Raw genomic sequence first — 17,685 nt, 5'->3', positions numbered from 1 at the left:
GTGAAAAGTCTGGGGTAAACTTACTCACTACGGTAAATATAACAAAAGAAAAAATTAAAAGGTGTATAGACAAACTCAAAGTTAATAAAACACCAGGGCCTGACGGTTGGCATCCAAGAATCTTAAAGGAAATGAAAAATGAGATTATTGTTCCATTACAAATTATTTTCAAGAAATCCATCATATCCGGAGATGTCCCAAGAGAATGGAAGCTAGCTAACGTTACTCCCATATTCAAAAAAGGTGACAAAAAGAAACCAAATAACTATAGGCCTATAAGTTTGACTTCGATCGTAGGAAAAATAATGGAAACTATCATCAGAGATGATATCGAATATCATTTAGAAAGTAACCGTTTGATAAATGATAGCCAGCATGGTTTCAGACGGAAACGTTCTTGCGTGACTAACTTACTCGAATTCTACAACACAGTTATCTCGAATTATGACAAAAGAAACAATATAGATTTAATATATCTAGACTTTGCAAAAGCTTTTGATACCGTCCCACACGAAAGACTACTTACTAAATTAGCTTTGCATGGAATAAGTGGTAGCCTATTAGGTTGGACTAGTAATTGGTTGAAAGGTCGAAAACAGAGAGTTGTTTTAAATGGAAAAACTTCTGGATGGAAAAATGTTGCAAGTGGAGTTCCTCAGGGTTCCGTTCTTGGGCCACTTCTATTCATAGTATATATAAATGATATAGACAATGGACTAAAATCTACTGTTTCCAAATTTGCTGATGATACAAAACTGTGCGGAGTGGCAAATGATCACTCAAACCAATTAGATATTCAAGAAGATTTAGATAAATTACAGCAATGGTCTGAAAAGTGGCTAATGAAATTTAACACAAGTAAATGCAAGGTAATGCACATAGGTAAAAATAACAGTAAGTACGATTACAAGTTATTTGGAAATTCGTTAACAAAAGTGGATAGTGAAAAAGATCTCGGCGTAATTATCAGTAACGACCTCAAATCATCCAAGCAGTGTATTTCAGCCTCTGAGAAAGCAAATAAGATTCTGGGATTGATTGCGCGATCTTATGATTTCAAAAGTCCATCACTCATTAACAAGCTATATAAATCGTTAGTTCGTCCACATTTGGAATATGCTGTTTCCGTATGGTCACCGAATCTCATTAAAGACATTGACAGACTGGAAAAAGTACAACGGCGAGCCACAAAACTGATTCCAAATATCAAAAATAAATCATACGAAAATCGACTTAAGCACATGAATCTGTTTTCCCTAAAAAAGCGTAGACTCAGAGGTGACTTGATACAGGTCTTTAAGATTTTAAAGGGAATTGACAACATCAAAAGTGACCAAATTTTCACATTGAATGAGAATCAGACAAGAAACAATGGTCTCAAACTGTCCGGAAATAGATTCAATTTGGAAGTAGGTAGAAACAACTTTGCCAACCGTGTAGTTAATGAATGGAATAAACTTCCTGCACAGGTAGTGCAATGTAGTTCAGTTCGAAGCTTTAAGAATCATTTAGATAAATACCTAAGTAAGATGCTGTAATGATTATAATTTATCTTATATTATTTGTTTTTGTTTTGTTATCATTTGTCTGTCTGATTTTCATTTATTACACTGGGGAACACTCATTTTGTTGCATTTAAAAAAAGACTTTTCTATAGTCAACTTGAGTGTGCTGATTTCAAATCTGAAGTCGGGTTTTGTCTGCAAGCTACAGATTTTATGCAATTTGACATTTTTATTTATTTTCTAAATTTTCGTTATTATAGGAAATTGCAATATCAGCCACAATTCTTTTGTTCACTTGAATCTTAAAACAGTATGAAAGCCATTTCTGTACATTTATTAAGGCAAAAGAAACAGAACATTAACAGAACATCTATCCCAAAGTTAGATTAGCATCCTTCAGAACATCACCACAGCTGATGGAAGTTTATCAATTTCTTTGTGTATTTTTTTCAGGCAGGAATTTGCGTTTGTAACTTTTGCGTTTGTACATTTCATCTGGGCAATTTCGTTTAATGCTCCAGCAGTAGTCAGCCATCATACTTTTGTCCCAGCGCCCTTGGAAGCGTTCTTCCATGATCTTTAGGTCTTGGTGGAATCGTTCTCCTTGTTCGTCACTCACAGCCCCCAGGTTGTCAGGGAACTGATCAAGGTGGCTGTTCAAAAAATGAAGCTTGATGCTCATGTTGCACCCGAGATCACGAAAAGCGAGGAGCATTCTGTTCACAAGTTCACTGTAGTTCTCCGCCTTATTGTTTCCAAGGAAGTTCTGAACGACTGCCACAAAGGATAACCATGCTGCCCTTTCTAAAGCGGTCATCTTAGCAACAAACTGATCATCACGAATTAGGGTTCGAATCTGTGGGCCATCAAACACGCCTGCTTTGATCTTCTCAAATGATAACCCTGGTAAAGCTGTGATGATGTGTTGGAAACATTCACCTTCGGTTTCCAGTGCCTTGACAAATTGTTTCATCAAACCTAATTTGATGTGAAGAGGAGGAAAGATGATCATATCTCTGTTTATAATTGGGTCTTGTATGATATTTGGCATGCCTGCTTCAAGGGTGTCACGAATAGGCCAGTCCTTGTGGACCCAATGTCTGTCTCGTGCTCGGCTGTCCCACATACAGAGGAAACATGGAAACTTGGTGAAACCTTTCTGTTGTCCAAGAAGAAAGTTGACCATCTTTAAGTCTACACAAATTATCCAATTGTGCTCATGATACTTTAATAAGTCCATGACCATTCTCATATCATCATAGTCTTCCCGCAAATGCACTGAGTGACCGACAGGTACTGCTCCATAAACATTGCCATTATGTAAAAGAACACACTTTAGACTGCGTTTTGAACTGTCTAAAAAGAGTCTCCATTCAGCAGGACTATAGTAAGGTACACCCAGTTCTTTGAGAAGCCCTGGGATGTCATGGCAGTAAACAAACTGTCTGTCTTTTGAAAAGAAGGTCACAAAAAGCTGGTCACGCTTTCTGAAATATGATACTTTAACAGAGTGATCAACAAGATTTCTGCCTTGTAATCTTGATGCCAAAAGCTCTGCTGCTTTCTTTGAAAGACCTAAATCCCGCACTAAATCATTCAGTTCAGCCTGGGGAAGAGGCTTAGGGACGGGGAAAGGTTCAGTGTCTGAAGAACAGTCCTCCGATTGTGAACACTTTTCTGACAATTCACTGTCACAACTGTCTTGCTGGCTTGTATCATGTCCAATGTCTTTATCGTCCAATGAAGGCAAGCCTTTGAAAACTGGAACAGGTACTTCTTCAGAGTGCGGAACAGGCCGAATAGCTGAGGGAATGTTCGGATACGTAATCTTATGTCGGTTTTTCTTCCCAACACCCGTTGTGTTTACCATGCAAAAATAACAGTCAATTACATGGTTGGTGGGTTCGCGCCAAATCATTGGAACTCCAACAGGCAGACCTTTGCGTTTTCCTTTGGTCCAGTCTCGAAGCATTTCCTCACAATTGTGGCACACAACATGAGGAGCCCATTGCTTGTCTTGATCACCAAGATGAACTTCAAAATATGCCTTGTAGGCACGCTTGACGAACGAGGACATGTTACGTCTCTGACGATTGAGTGTGTAGCATCCACATATGTAGCAGAAGGCATCAGGCTTGTTTCTGCAATGATGTCTCATTCTGGAAGCCATGTTTGAACTGAAACAAAAGAAGAATGATCAAAATATTAGAAGCTATCTATATATATGGACGTTAAAATGCTTATACATGGTTTACGCAAGTTCACATACGTACAATTTCATTAACCTCAAATTGCATACAAACTAGAGCTTGTAGAGAAAAACTAATTTCAGATTTGAAATCAGCGCCTAAAACTCTTTCAAAATCCGTTAAAATATCCAATGCAACTCAAAGTTACTGAAAAAGTGTTCCCCTGTGTTATTAGTTATATGTCAATTTATAATCATTTACTATTTACCTTTTTGTTTGTTATTCAACTATACCTATGCATTTATTTATGTATTTTATTTGTTATTTTTACATTATTATAGTTTTAATTTATTATTAATATGATTTTTTTTTTTTTTTTTTTTTTTTTTGCATCCGACCTAGATATGGATCAAAAGGTCTCCTGTCGGCATGCTCCGCCTTTGTAATCCTTTGTAATTATTGGATTAAAAACAGAGAGAAAAAGCAAGGGGGTGGAGTTATGTTCCTGACTAAGAAGGATATAAACGTGAAGGGTGTCATATATGGAAAGAATACAGTAGAGATGATTATGATAGAAGTGGAAGACAGAGATAAGAAGAGCAGAAAGTTTGTGATAAATCATGTGCCTCCGAAAACAGCCTCATGGGAGGAGAGTGAACATAAAAGTATGTTAGAGGACACAAATATAACATAAAATAAAATAATGGAAGATGGAGGAAGAATAGTTATGATGGGCGACTTTAATTGCAAAGAAATCTGCTGGGAAGAAATGACAGTAAAGGGTGGAGACGGCTCATGGAGAAACGCTCTACTTGAGATGATTACTGACCATACAATGACACAATCGATACAGGAGAACACTAGGTATAGAAATGAAGAAGAACCATCGAGACTAGACTTGATAATTACATCTGAACCTAGAATAGTGGACAATATTGAATTAAAACACCAATAAGTAAAAGTGACCACATATTGATTGAACTGGAACTTAATGAAGAAAAATATATGAAAAGAATTGGGCAGTTTAGAAAAGGAAGAATGATGTATGAAATAACAAACTTTGAGAAAATAAGAGAATTCTTCCAACAAGAAAACTGGGAAGAAATATACAAAGAAGAAACAACAGTGCAAGAGAAATGTAAGATTTTGACAAAAATTTACAAAAAAGGAGTGGAAAAGTATGTCCCAAGACAAAAACAAGAAAAAGAATATGTAAAATGCTGGTACAACAAAAGTTGTAGGGAGTTAAAAGACAAAAGAGACAAACCCTGGACCAGATGGAAAAAAGACAGAAGACCTGAAAAATGGAAAATATATACCGGTTATAGAAATGAATATGTACAAACGTGCAGAGAGGAAAAGAGAAAATATGAAAAAGATGTCATAGAAAAGTGTAAAGATCAACCGAAACTATTCTACAGATTTGTAAACAATAAACTGAAAAACAAACAAGACTTGGAGAAATTAAGACAAAGAGGAGTTGAATACACTGAGGAAATGAAAATGGCGGAAATTATGAACAAACATTTTAAATCGGTGTTTACAAGGGAGAACATACAACCTGAAGAGATTAAATGGAAAGAGAAAGTCCCCCCCCTATGGAAGAAATAGAAGTAACAAAGAATGAAATATTGACACACTTGAGTAATCTTGATGTCAGAAAATCGCATGGACCAGATGATATAGCAAACTGGATTCTGAAAGAATGCAGGAATGAACTGGCAGACAAAATACATAGCATACTAAACAGTTCTTTGAAAGAAGGAAAAGTTCCAGAAGATTGGAAAAAAGCAAATATAGTACCTATATATAAAGGAGGAAATAAAGAAGAACCTACCAACTATAGACCAGTCTCTCTAACAAGTACAATAGCAAAAATTTGTGAAAGAATTATCAAAAGTAGATGGGTAAAATATTTAGAAAAAAACAAAGTGTTAAATCCAAGGCAATTTGGATTCAGACAAGGATGATCATGCGTCACCAATTTAATATGTTTCTATTCAAGGCTAATAGATATAATACAAGAAAGAGATGGATGGGCGGACTGTGCATTTCTAGACCTAAAGAAAGCGTTTGACAAAGTACCACATAAGAAGTTGCTTAAGAAATTAGAAACTGAAGGAGGAATACAGGGAAAACTACTAAATTGGATGGAAGACTTTTTGCAAGAAAGAAAAATGAGAGTAGTGATAAGAAACCAGCACTCAAAATGGGATAAAGTAATAAGCGGTGTTCCGCAGGGAACAGTACTGGCCCCAATAATGTTTGCTATATATATTAATGATATGGATGAAGGAATTGAAAGCTATATGAGCTTCTTTGCAGATGATGCAAAACTACTAAAAAGAGTGAAAACAGAAGAAGATTGTGAATCACTACAGAGAGATCTATATAAAGTACAGGAATGGAGTAGGAAGTGGGAGATGGAGTTCAATACAAAAAAGTGTAGTATAATGGAATTTGGAAAAAGCAAAACCAGAATAACAGGATCATATAATTTGGGAGAAGAAGGAATAAAAATCAAAGTGGCATTTACATACCTGGATGAAGAAATGGTGAAGAAAATCCTAATCACCCTGATAAGACCAAGATTGGAATATGCAGCAACGATATGGTCACCAAGTACAAAAAAATGTATAAAAAAAATTGAAAGAATACAAGGAGCAATTACAAAATTGGCACCAACACTCTCAAAACTATCATATGAAGAGAGACTACAAAAACTTGAACTACAGACACTAGAGCAAAGAAGAGAGAGAGGAGATTTGATAGCTATTTACAGAAATATGAAACGCATGGAAATTACTGATAGAGAGAATCTGATAAAATGGGATGACAGAAATACAAGAGGACACGGAAAGAAAATAAGAAAAGACAGCTATAGAAGAGATTTGAAAAAGAACAGCTTTCCTCACAGAGTAATAGACAGTTGGAACAAGTTAGATGAGAAAGTGGTGTGTGCAAAAACAATACATGAATTTAAAAATAGTTTAGATAAAATGAGATATGAAGACTTGACCCCACGAGCACAGCTCCCCTTCCCGTATAATACAACTAGGTACAAATAGGTAAATACACACACACACACACACATACACACACACACACACACACACACACACACACACACACACACACACACACACACACACACACACACATACACACACAAACACACACACACACACACACACACACATATATATATATATATATATATATATATATATATATATATATACAGACATGACAGAATTGAATAGACACCAAGAGAAATAGTTCAATTTATTAAACAAGCAATTGATACAATTTAAGTGTTTATCAATGGTCACAATGTGAATAACTTGTACTTGATTGACACCACCTTTGTTTTTTCAATGCAAGGACCCTTCTATACTTGGTAGTGATTAGTTCACGAATATCATCTTCTAGGATTTCTTGCCATGTTTTCCGCAGTAATCCTAAGAGTTCGGGCTTTGAAGATGGCTTCCTGTCCTTTTTGCAAAGTTGTCGGTCTAATATGCCCCAGAGGTGTTCAATAGGGTTCATATCCGGGGACTGACTTGGCCATGGAAGTTTCCTGATCCCATTTTGGCTCAACCAATTTTGTGTTGCTTGAGCAGTGTGATAAGGAGCTCCATCTTCCATAAACAGGAAGACATTTTTACTCATTCTACCACTGGAGAATATTGAAATGAGTCCTTCCTTTAATACAAAAACATATTTGCCTGAATTGTTGTTTCCTTGACCCTCCACAAGCTCTGATTGACCATCACTCCAAAATGCACCCCCACACCATCGTTGAAATGCCCCCATGTTTCACTGTTGGCTGCAGTCTTTTGAGATCAAACTCTTGACTACAGAGTCTCCAGACCCACACACTTCCACTGTCAGAAAATAATGTGAATCGTGACTTACCAGAGAAAATGACAGTGCTCCAAATGGCACAGGTCTCTCCACCATCTCAACAGCCCAAACCTTTCTGTGCTTGATATTGGCTGGACGAAGGAGTGGTTTCCTTCTTCCAGCTCTACTATAGAAACCAGAACTACCGCATTGATCTAGTTCGCCTTTGTGTTTCCTCCAATGCCTTTTCTTTCCAGGACCAGTTTTTAGACAGAAATTCGGGTGCAGCATGGGTTCTAATTTATCTCCTCTTTTGGCCAACTTGTACATGGAGTACTTTGAGTCCATTCTGTTAGCCACCATCAAACCACCTGAGATGATTTGGTTCCGTTACGTGGATGACATTTTCTCAGCGTGGGATGATAGGTGGGGTGCGTTCGAGGTATTTCTGGACAAGTTGAACCATTTATCCCCATACATCAAATTCAAGACGGAATGGGAAGAATGTCATCAGATCCCTTTCCTAGACATTTTAATTAGAAGGATTGATGGAGAATTATTTTTTACAGTTTATAGAAAACCCACCCATTCAGGTAGTTATCTTCACTTTTTTAGCAACCATCCCGACAAAATCAAGAAGAGTGTTGCCTCCGGCCTTTTCTTGAGAGCTTTTAGGATTTGCAGTCCTAGATTCTTGGACCGGGAAATCAACTTCATCAAAAGGCAACTTTTGAATTTGGCATACCCGTCCTGGTTCTTGGATCAAGCCCTCAGCAAGGCTAGAGCCAGCCACTTTAAAAATTCAGTTCCCACCACACAACCCTCTTTCAAAGATGTTTTAAAAATTCCATATTGTAACTCCATCAGTTCTTCTTTTAAATTAATTCCCAACAAGCGTCTCACAGTTGCCTATCATTATCCTAACACGGTTCATAAACAAATTGTTAATATTCATCAAAGGTTGAAGGGAAATGAGTCCCCAGGAGTGTATAGCCTTCCTTGTAAAGATTGTGATTTAATGTACCTTGGTCAAACCGGAAGGGATCTTAACACCAGGTTAATGGAGCACAAAAGATCCATTAGGTATGCCCAAGAAAATTCCGCGGTGTTCCAACACGTCAGTACCAAAAATCACAGTCTTGACTGGGACAAGGCCAAAATTTTGTTCAAGTCCAACTGTAGTTTTAGAAGAAAAATTGTTGAATCAGCCTTAATCGAAGAATGTCCGAACTTGAACATCTCCAAAGGTCAATGGTCTCACGGCTAGCTGTGAGCCGCTTGGTTAAGAATTATCACCCTCCTGACCCTTCCTCCCGCTCTTTCCCATGACCTCACACCTCCACCCACACATCCCCTCACCTCTGACTCCGCCCTGCGTGACGGGTCGTCCTGTTTTAACTCTGCGTGTTCCCCTTCTACTCATATCTCATTGTACTTATGTCTCTGCAAATTGTTGTAATCTGTACTTTCCTGAGGAGGGCTATAGCTATTAGCCGAAATATAGAAGTTACACATTCTTCTACATTTTCCTTTTTATTCCGACTGTGGGTTCTTTGTGATTATATGTATATATATATATATATATATATATATATATATATATATATATATATATATATATATATATATATGCACGTATACGTGTATACACAAACGCAGGGTTAAATATGTGCATACATACACATATGCATGAGTTCATACATTCAGTCATACATACAAGCATACATACATACATGCATGCACTCATATATTATATGCACATGTACGTGTATACACATACGCATGGTTAAATATGTGCATACATACACATATGTATACATACATACATATATACATACATACATACATACATACATACATACATACATAAATACATACATACATACGTACATACATACATACATACATACATACATACGCACGCACACGCAAGCTTATGCTCAAATACCCTTCATCGGAGACGTCTTATTGTCCCAGGTGAGCCAGCGCCCTTGGTTAAGAGCCTCTAGAGCCTTTGGGGAGCGCAGCAACAAACGGACGGGAAACTGCGTGACGCGTGGCGAGAATGCAGTGTCAAAGGACTTGATGGACCAAAGGCGATTTTGTCAAGATGAAGCGATCACGGCGCCTTTTGGTTAATAAAGACCCCCAAGAAGGACACACACTTCGGCAGCGCCTTTCCGCTCATTGGGGACGGAACGAAGACGTCGCTGAGGACGCGGTGGCTACGTGACACGTGCCGGGGAGTGTTCATGTGCGTAACTGTCCGCCATCAGTAAAGAAGGTCCGTATGCTTCTTGAGGGCCTTGGCAACCAGCGGAGGGTGGGAATAAGTAGTCGGCTTTGGTGGGCGGGCGGACTATTGCGATTTTTTTTTTTTTTTTTTTTTTTTTTTTTTTTTTTTTTTTTTTTATTTTATTTTTTAATCCGGCGGTGGGCGGGATAAGTGGTCGGCTTTGGGGGGGGGGCCGATTTTTGCGTTTTTTTTTTTTTTTTAATCCGGCGGAGGGCGGGATAAGTGGTCGGCTTTGGTGGGCGGGCCGACTATTGCGTGTTTTGTTTTTTTTTTTTTTTTTTTTTTTTTGTGTTTTTTTTTTTTTTTTTTTTTTTTTTTTTTTTTTTTTAATCCGGCGGAGGTTGGGATAAGAGGTCGGCTTTGGTGGGCGGGCCGACTATTGCGATTTTTTTTTTTTTTTTATACTTCTTAGGGCGGGATAGGTGGTAGGATTTGGTGGGCGGGCCCACTATTGCTATTTTTTTTTTTTTTTTTTTTTTTTTTTTTTAATCCGGCGGCGGGCGGTCTATTGGGTCGGCTTTGGTGGGGGGGGCGCCTATTGCGTTTTTTTTTTTTTTTTTTTTTTTTTTTTTTATCCGGCGGAGGGCGGGATATGTGGTCGGCTATTGCGATTTTTTTTTTTTTTTTTTTTTTTTTTTTTTAATCCGGCGGAGGGCGGGATAAGTGGTCGGCTTTGGTGGGCGGGCCGACTCTTGCGATTTTTTTTTTTTTTTTTTTTTTTTTTTTTTTTTTTTTTACGGCGGAGGGCGGGAAAAGTGGTCGGCTTTGGTGGGCGGGCCGACTGTTGCGATTGTTTTTCTATCCAGGGGTGGGGGGTTTTTGTGGGCGGTTCAACTGTTGCGGTTTTATATATATATATATATTTATATATATATATATATATATATATATATATATATATATATACATATATATATATATATATATATAGATATATATATATATATGGCGGAGGGCGACTTTCGTGGGTGGGCCGACTATTGCGATTTTTCCGGCTTTGGTGGGCGGATCGACTGTTGCGAACTTTTTTTTTTTTTTTTTTTTTTTTTTTTTTTTTCTATGAATCCGGCGTAGGACGGGGATGAATGGTCAACTTTATGGGCGGGCCAACTGTCGTGAGTGTTTTTTTTTTTTTTTTCAACCCGGGGATGGGCGGAATAATTGGTGATTTTTTTTCTGGGAACCTTGAATTAACAGAATATGACATTTCAAGAGGCTTCATAGGAACCCCCCAGGCTCCTAAGGAACCCCGGCTGCTGAGGAACCTCGGCTCCTACGGAATCCTGAAACCGAAGGAACTCCGGCTCCTACGGACCCCCGGCCCAAAGGACCCCTGGCCTTCTAAAGAACCCCGGCTCCTAGCTTAATTTTGCCCTGTCTATCAACAAAAGTCAAGGCCAATCAGTGAAGTTAAATGGACTCTGCCTCGTGCAACCTTGCTTTTCTCTTGGTCAGCTCTATGTTGGATGCCCCAGGGTTAGAAATCCAAAGAAATCTTGATATCCTTACTCCCAAAAAGAAAAGAAAACAAAAATATGTTTCCTGTTGCACTGCAGTAACTACCTACTACAATTCGTTTAAATAAGATTAAATTAAATGTGTTACTTCTTCTATTTTTTATTTACGATTTTAAATCCGAAGGCCTATTTACGCAGTAGCTAGCCAAAAGTCCGCCCGGAGAGCGGCTTCATCACTCACTCACTCTCTCTCTCTCTCACACACACACACACACACACACACACACACACACACACACACACACACACACACATATATATATATATATATATATATATATATATATATATATATATATATATATATATATATATATATATATATATATATATATACATTATATACATACATACAATATATATTTTTACTTTACTAATAGTTACTCTCTGCACGACGGCTGCAATTAAGCATCATTGTCAGTAATGATTTATTCCATTCTACTTACAGCATCAGTGTCGTTCAAATGCTGAAATATCAGGTGCACGGATCGCAGTCATGGTCGTCATCGCTTCCCAGACCTACAATTCGTAGCAAGTGCCACTCCTCTGAGTGGCAACTTAGAAGCAAACTCGATCCATATCTTAAAGATCAGAGTTCGAGGCTCCACGACGCGACGGCTGGAGTTGATTATTTGAGAGACACGACTGTAATTAGTGATTTATTCCACAACAATTGAAAAAACGAAGCAAACAGAACTCGTTTAAATGCTGCCATGTGCAATGATAGCCATGACAGCAGGTAATACACATACCACCAAACAGAATTTATCGTAATTATCAATAAAGATAAATGTAAGAATGTGTACATACCTCATTTAAATGGTATTTTTTACGATCTAGCGTAAAATAGCCTATGAATTTGTGCATTGTGCATTGTCTTTATTGGAAATGTGATGCTTCTGTAGACTTTATCACTGCAGTGTGAGATTGCACTGCTGCACAGAGTCATGAACCGTCACACAGGTGTGTGGTGTGCGCGCCTTGTGCTTGCAGGAAGTGACGTAAGACCTCTACAATGAATTGAAGTGACTTCCCGGGTAAAGAAAACGGTATCATACTGCGCTTTTTTTTTCTTTTTTTTTTTTTGGGGGGGGGCTAAATTCTTCTTTCAAGTTCACCAAGTAGACAGGATATTTATCTGCCACTTTCGACATCTAGTTTGCAGAAAATCATTGACCAAATCGATGACTGATCAGTTTTCAGGCACGCAGTCACTGCGGTCATATGTACACAAAATGGAGTGTTTGAGGGTTAAAACAGCCATCCCCTACCTTCCATCAATCTACAACTTCCCATTGACGTTGCAGACATCAGCCGGCTCTTCACCTTTCAACTCATAATAGTCCAATTGATTGCAGTTTTCTGGGTTATTGCAAAACATACATGCAATATCAGGCAACCAAATTTTTAGTGTAGGGATAACTTTTCTTAAATGTGTTGGGGAGAGGGCAAATCTACTGAGTCGATATACAGTGTCAACTACTGTAGGGGCCTCTTAGTAGTTGGCTAGATGTTCTTTGTAAACAATATTAGACCTTGTTGTCCTCTGTTGCTGCACTTTCATTTTTTAATGTAAATTTTGTAGCGTTTTAAGCAACTATATATCATACCGTATCCCGTACATAAATTCAAAAGTTAATGTGGATATACTGGGTAATAAATTAATTGAGTAGACAAGTCTACACCACAGGTAAGTCACCGTCAAACTGTCAACTTTGGTGACGGACGAGAATGCGCATGCGCAGAGCGAAAGTACTTTCCACACTATAATGGTAGATGATGTGAGCTTTATTTCATAACAACTAGGTTACTTGTTATAAGAAAAGAAAAATCATATGATACGAATATTTCAAGGACGATAGCTGAAATAAGTACGAATATTTTCAATTGCGACGACATTGTATAGATGTGCGATTTTTTTATATTTTTTTTTATAAAACCTAGTCTTTTGAGGACAAAATGACTTTTAAACATTAAACATATAAATATATGAACTTAAAGTGTACTACATACAGGAAGTGCGAGAATTCTAACAATGAAAAATGACCCGTTATGGGAAGTATGTTGAACTAAGATACCCTTATTCGCAATTATTTTAACTCAATAGCAGTGCTTTTTAACTAAATAGAAGTGATTTTGAACTTCGTGCTCAATCATAATTGACTGGAAAATGGTAGATACCTTGGAGATTGTGTAAAGAAAAGTGTTTTAAAGGGGTTTTTAACTTTGTATTCAATCACAATTGACTAGAAAACAGTCGATACTTAATTAAGCGAAACTTTTTTTTCATATAAAAAAAGTGTTTTAAAGAGAATTCAAGATGGTGACCAAATTGTAACATAGGTCACAAAATCTCTTCTACTACATCACAGCTTACCTAAATATATGATGGTGGGGAATATAATGGTAAGACATAAATAAGCCAGTTTCAAGGTGTTCTTAGGTCATAACGTGTGTAGGGTAATCTGTGGGAACAGCAACAACAACATGGCAGACTCAAATGTAAACAAATTAACAAATAAGAAGTTGGAGATATGTGGGCACTGTTATGTGCGTGTAAACCAGGGAATTCGTTGCGATTGTTGCAAATACTGGGTGCACTATGCTTTTGAGGAGCTGTAATCAAATTACTAAGAAGTTTATTGATTACATTGGGCCTCTTTAGGACCAGGTTAACAGAAACACTCGCAGGATAGAAGAATTAGAAAGAAAAATGGAAGCTCAACAAAACGACACTAAAACAGAGGTGCACAGAGTAATCAGCGAAATAAACAAGACTATTGAAAGTGAAAGAGACAAAATAAGATGTGAGGTCAAACAAGAAGTTGAAGTAGTACTGCAAGGCCAAAAGGAAGCTGGAGAGGGGGGTAGGAAAAGGGAAGGGGCAAGTGAAAGAAGTGCAGAAAGTACTAAAAGATGAGAATGATAAATCTTACCATCACTGGATCCAGACTCTACTTCCCAAGGACTCTAAGCTGCAAGACATCGTAACAACAAGGGAGAGCGTTAAGAAAAAACTTAAGGGAGATGGTAGCAAAGCTTGGGGACCAGATGGAGTGTCACCTTTGGTACTCAAGGAATGTGCCAAAACTCTGTGCGACCCAATTTTGGACATATTTAAAACCTCACTAGAGAGTGGTGCGGTGCCAAATGACTGGAAGAGAGCAAATATATATCCTACCTACAAGAAAAACAATAAAATAGAACCCCTTAATTATAGACTTGTTTCATTCATTACTGTTGTGTCAAAACTAATAGAAAGCGTAATTCGAGAGAGCCTAGTATACCAACTTAGCAATAATAACCTCATCGTTGAAGAGCAGCACGGTTTCAGGAGTAAGAGGATCTGCCTGGCCAACATGCTTTGTTATCTTGATTACCTGGTAAATGCAGTGGACGAGGGAATGTGCATTGCCCTAAATTATTTACACTGCAAAAAAAAAAAAAAAACTTTTGATAGAGTTTCTCAGTGAAGACTCCTCACCAAGCTAAAAGTAATAAGCAAAGATGGCAGAATCTTGACATGGATCAAGAACTTCCTCAGTGAGAGATACCATTGTGTGAAAATCAGGAACGCAAGATTATACTGGCTACCAGTTGTAAGTGGAGTCCCTCAGGGATCGGTACTGGGCCCAGTGCTAATCCTCACGTATATTAAGGATCTCGTGAAGTACCTGGAATCATCTACCAGCGTTTTTGTGGACCACGCAAAAATCTACAGGAACATCAGGACGGAAGCTGACATAGATGCTCTTATTAGAGATATGAAGATATTGGACAAATGGAGTGAGAAATGGTTACTATCCTTTAATGTGTATAAGTGCAAAACAATGCACATAGGACATCTGAACCGACAGGCAGACTACTTACTCAACCAGAGTCCGCTGCAGAAAACCACACAGGAAAAAATTTGGGCATCATCGGAACAGCAAACCTGAAGTCCTCAGCACGTCTCCAAAATATTTGCCAAAGCCAACAGTCGACTCGGTATCAATAAAAGAAACTTTACTGTGCTCAGCAAGGACATTCTCAAGCCTCTCTGTCTTTCCCTGGTCCGTCCGATTATAGGATTATGGAGCTCAAGCTTGGTCTCCTTACTTGTTATAGCACATTACGTCATTGATGAAAGTCCAGAGAAGAGTAACCAAGTTAGTTGGGGAACTATCTCATCTACCCTATAAGAGAGGTGCGCACAACTTGGCTTGCAAACACTAGAAAACAGAGGAACGCGAAGGGATGTGATAGAAATTTACAAGCTGATCCATGGTTACGAGGGTGTCCCTTAAGCATTTTTTTAAATGACCAAGAACAACTTAAGAGGCCATTCCCTGAAACTACAAAAAACAAAACAAAAAAAAGTCACTGGAGGACTACATTAAAAGGAAACTGGTTCGCCATAAGGGTTATAGACCCCTGGAATACACTCCCACAGAGTGTGGAGTCTGCCCCAACAATAGCCACTTTCAAAGCATGTTATGACAGATACCTTGGTTTGACTAGATAAGATACTGGTTGACTAGTCTTAAAAGGTGGAGGACATTACAAGAAGTCCTCTTCTTAATTTCCCTCTATCTATTCATAGGTAAGCAGTCATAGGTTTGTACTCTACAAAGCTTAAAGATAATATGAGGCCATTATAAAGGGGGCTGTTATAAGGTTTCTTTAAAAAGCTGTACATCTGTGAACTAGATTTTAATCGACGAAATTAATGTGTACCAAAATCCTATCAGATGTTTGTGATAATTCTTAGACTCTGTAATTTTCGTACACGTAGCGGGAGGAGGGAAAGGAGAAAGGAGAAGAAGAGAAGGAGGGAGGGAGGAAGAGGTTTGTGTAGCGAGAAAATCAACATCCCCTCCTCTTTTTCCTCCTCACTTCCTTTCCCCCTCAACCTCCCCCTGTCCTCATCTCCTCCCCCTCCTCCACCGTCTCCTTTTCCCTCCTTTTCAATCTTCATCCCCTTCATCCTCATCTGCCTGCTCCTCCTCCTCCTCCTCCTCCTCCCCCCCGTCCTTTCAATTTCTTCCCCTCTTCCTCCTATCCTCTCCCTTCCCTTCTCCTCCTCTTCCTCCTCTCCGTCTTTCTCAATTTTTCCCTCCTTTCCTCTTATCCCCTCCGTTCTTCCTCCTCCCCTCCTCCTTTTCTTCCCTTCTTCCCCTTCCATTTACTCCTCCTTCTCCTTCCCTTCTTCCAGGGAGAAAGAAACGGAGAGAAAGAAACGGAGAAAGAGAGATAGAGAGAGAGAGAGATAGAAATAGATAGATAGATAGATAGGTAGATAGATAGATAGACAGATAGAGAGAGAGAGAGAGAGAGAGAGAGAGAGAGAGAGAGAGAGAGAGAGAGAGAGAGAGAGAGAGAGAGAGAGAGAGAGAGAGAGAGAGAGAGAGAGAGAGAGAGGGAGAAATATATAGAGAGAGAGATAGATAGATAGATAGATAGAGAGAGAGAGAGGGAGAGAGAGAGAGAGGGAGGGAGGGAGAAATAGAGAGAAAGAGTGAGATAGATAGATAGATAGATAGATAGAGAGAAAGAGAGAGAGAATGAGAGAGAGAGAGAGAATGAGAGGGAGAGAGAGAGGGAGGGAGAGAGAGAGAGAGAGAGAGAGAGAGAGAGAGAGAGAGAGAGAGAGAGAGAGAGAGAGAGAGAGAGAGAGAGAGAGAGAGAGAGCGAGAGAGAGAGAGAATGAGAGGGAGAGAGAGAATGAGAGAGATATGTGTGTATATATATATATATATATATATATATATATATATATATATATATATATATATATATAGAGAGAGAGAGAGAGAGAGAGAGAGAGAGAGAGATGGCTATGGTAGTCCCTGTGTGGACTGGGGCAAAGAAAGTCTTGGTATTTTTTATACTTTATTTAAATAGAAACGACATAGTTATATAAAAATACACTGTACATAGAGACAAGCCAACATATCACAATATAAACATCCTTAAAGTTTGAAGTCTTACACAATCTCGGAATGACTTAAGTAGGGAAGATGATTTTATGCATTACATTCATTTACATTAGAGCAGTCATGATGTAATTCATCTTTTAGAAAATATATATGCTGAAGTAAGATAGGTTTAGGCAGGCAATAGATAAAGGATAATCGTTTCTACCTCTTCAGAATTATATCTATTATCAGTATGATTATATCTGTTTGAGGGGCATCTCTAAGAAGCCTTAATTTCAGAATACAAATCACATCAATCATTATGAAAAAAGTTCAATAATAAATACCTTACACATCATTCATTGCATTTTTTATCCATTTTTTTTAGTACTGAACCAACCATTTGCTGCCATTCACACAATCGAGTATTTCTTT

The sequence above is a fragment of the Oratosquilla oratoria genome, chromosome 34 (genome assembly GCF_046742065.1).
Source record: "Oratosquilla oratoria isolate Oo_2021 chromosome 34, ASM4674206v1, whole genome shotgun sequence".
NCBI lineage: Eukaryota > Metazoa > Arthropoda > Malacostraca > Stomatopoda > Squillidae > Oratosquilla > Oratosquilla oratoria.
Note: the sequence above shows the minus strand (reverse complement) of the source record.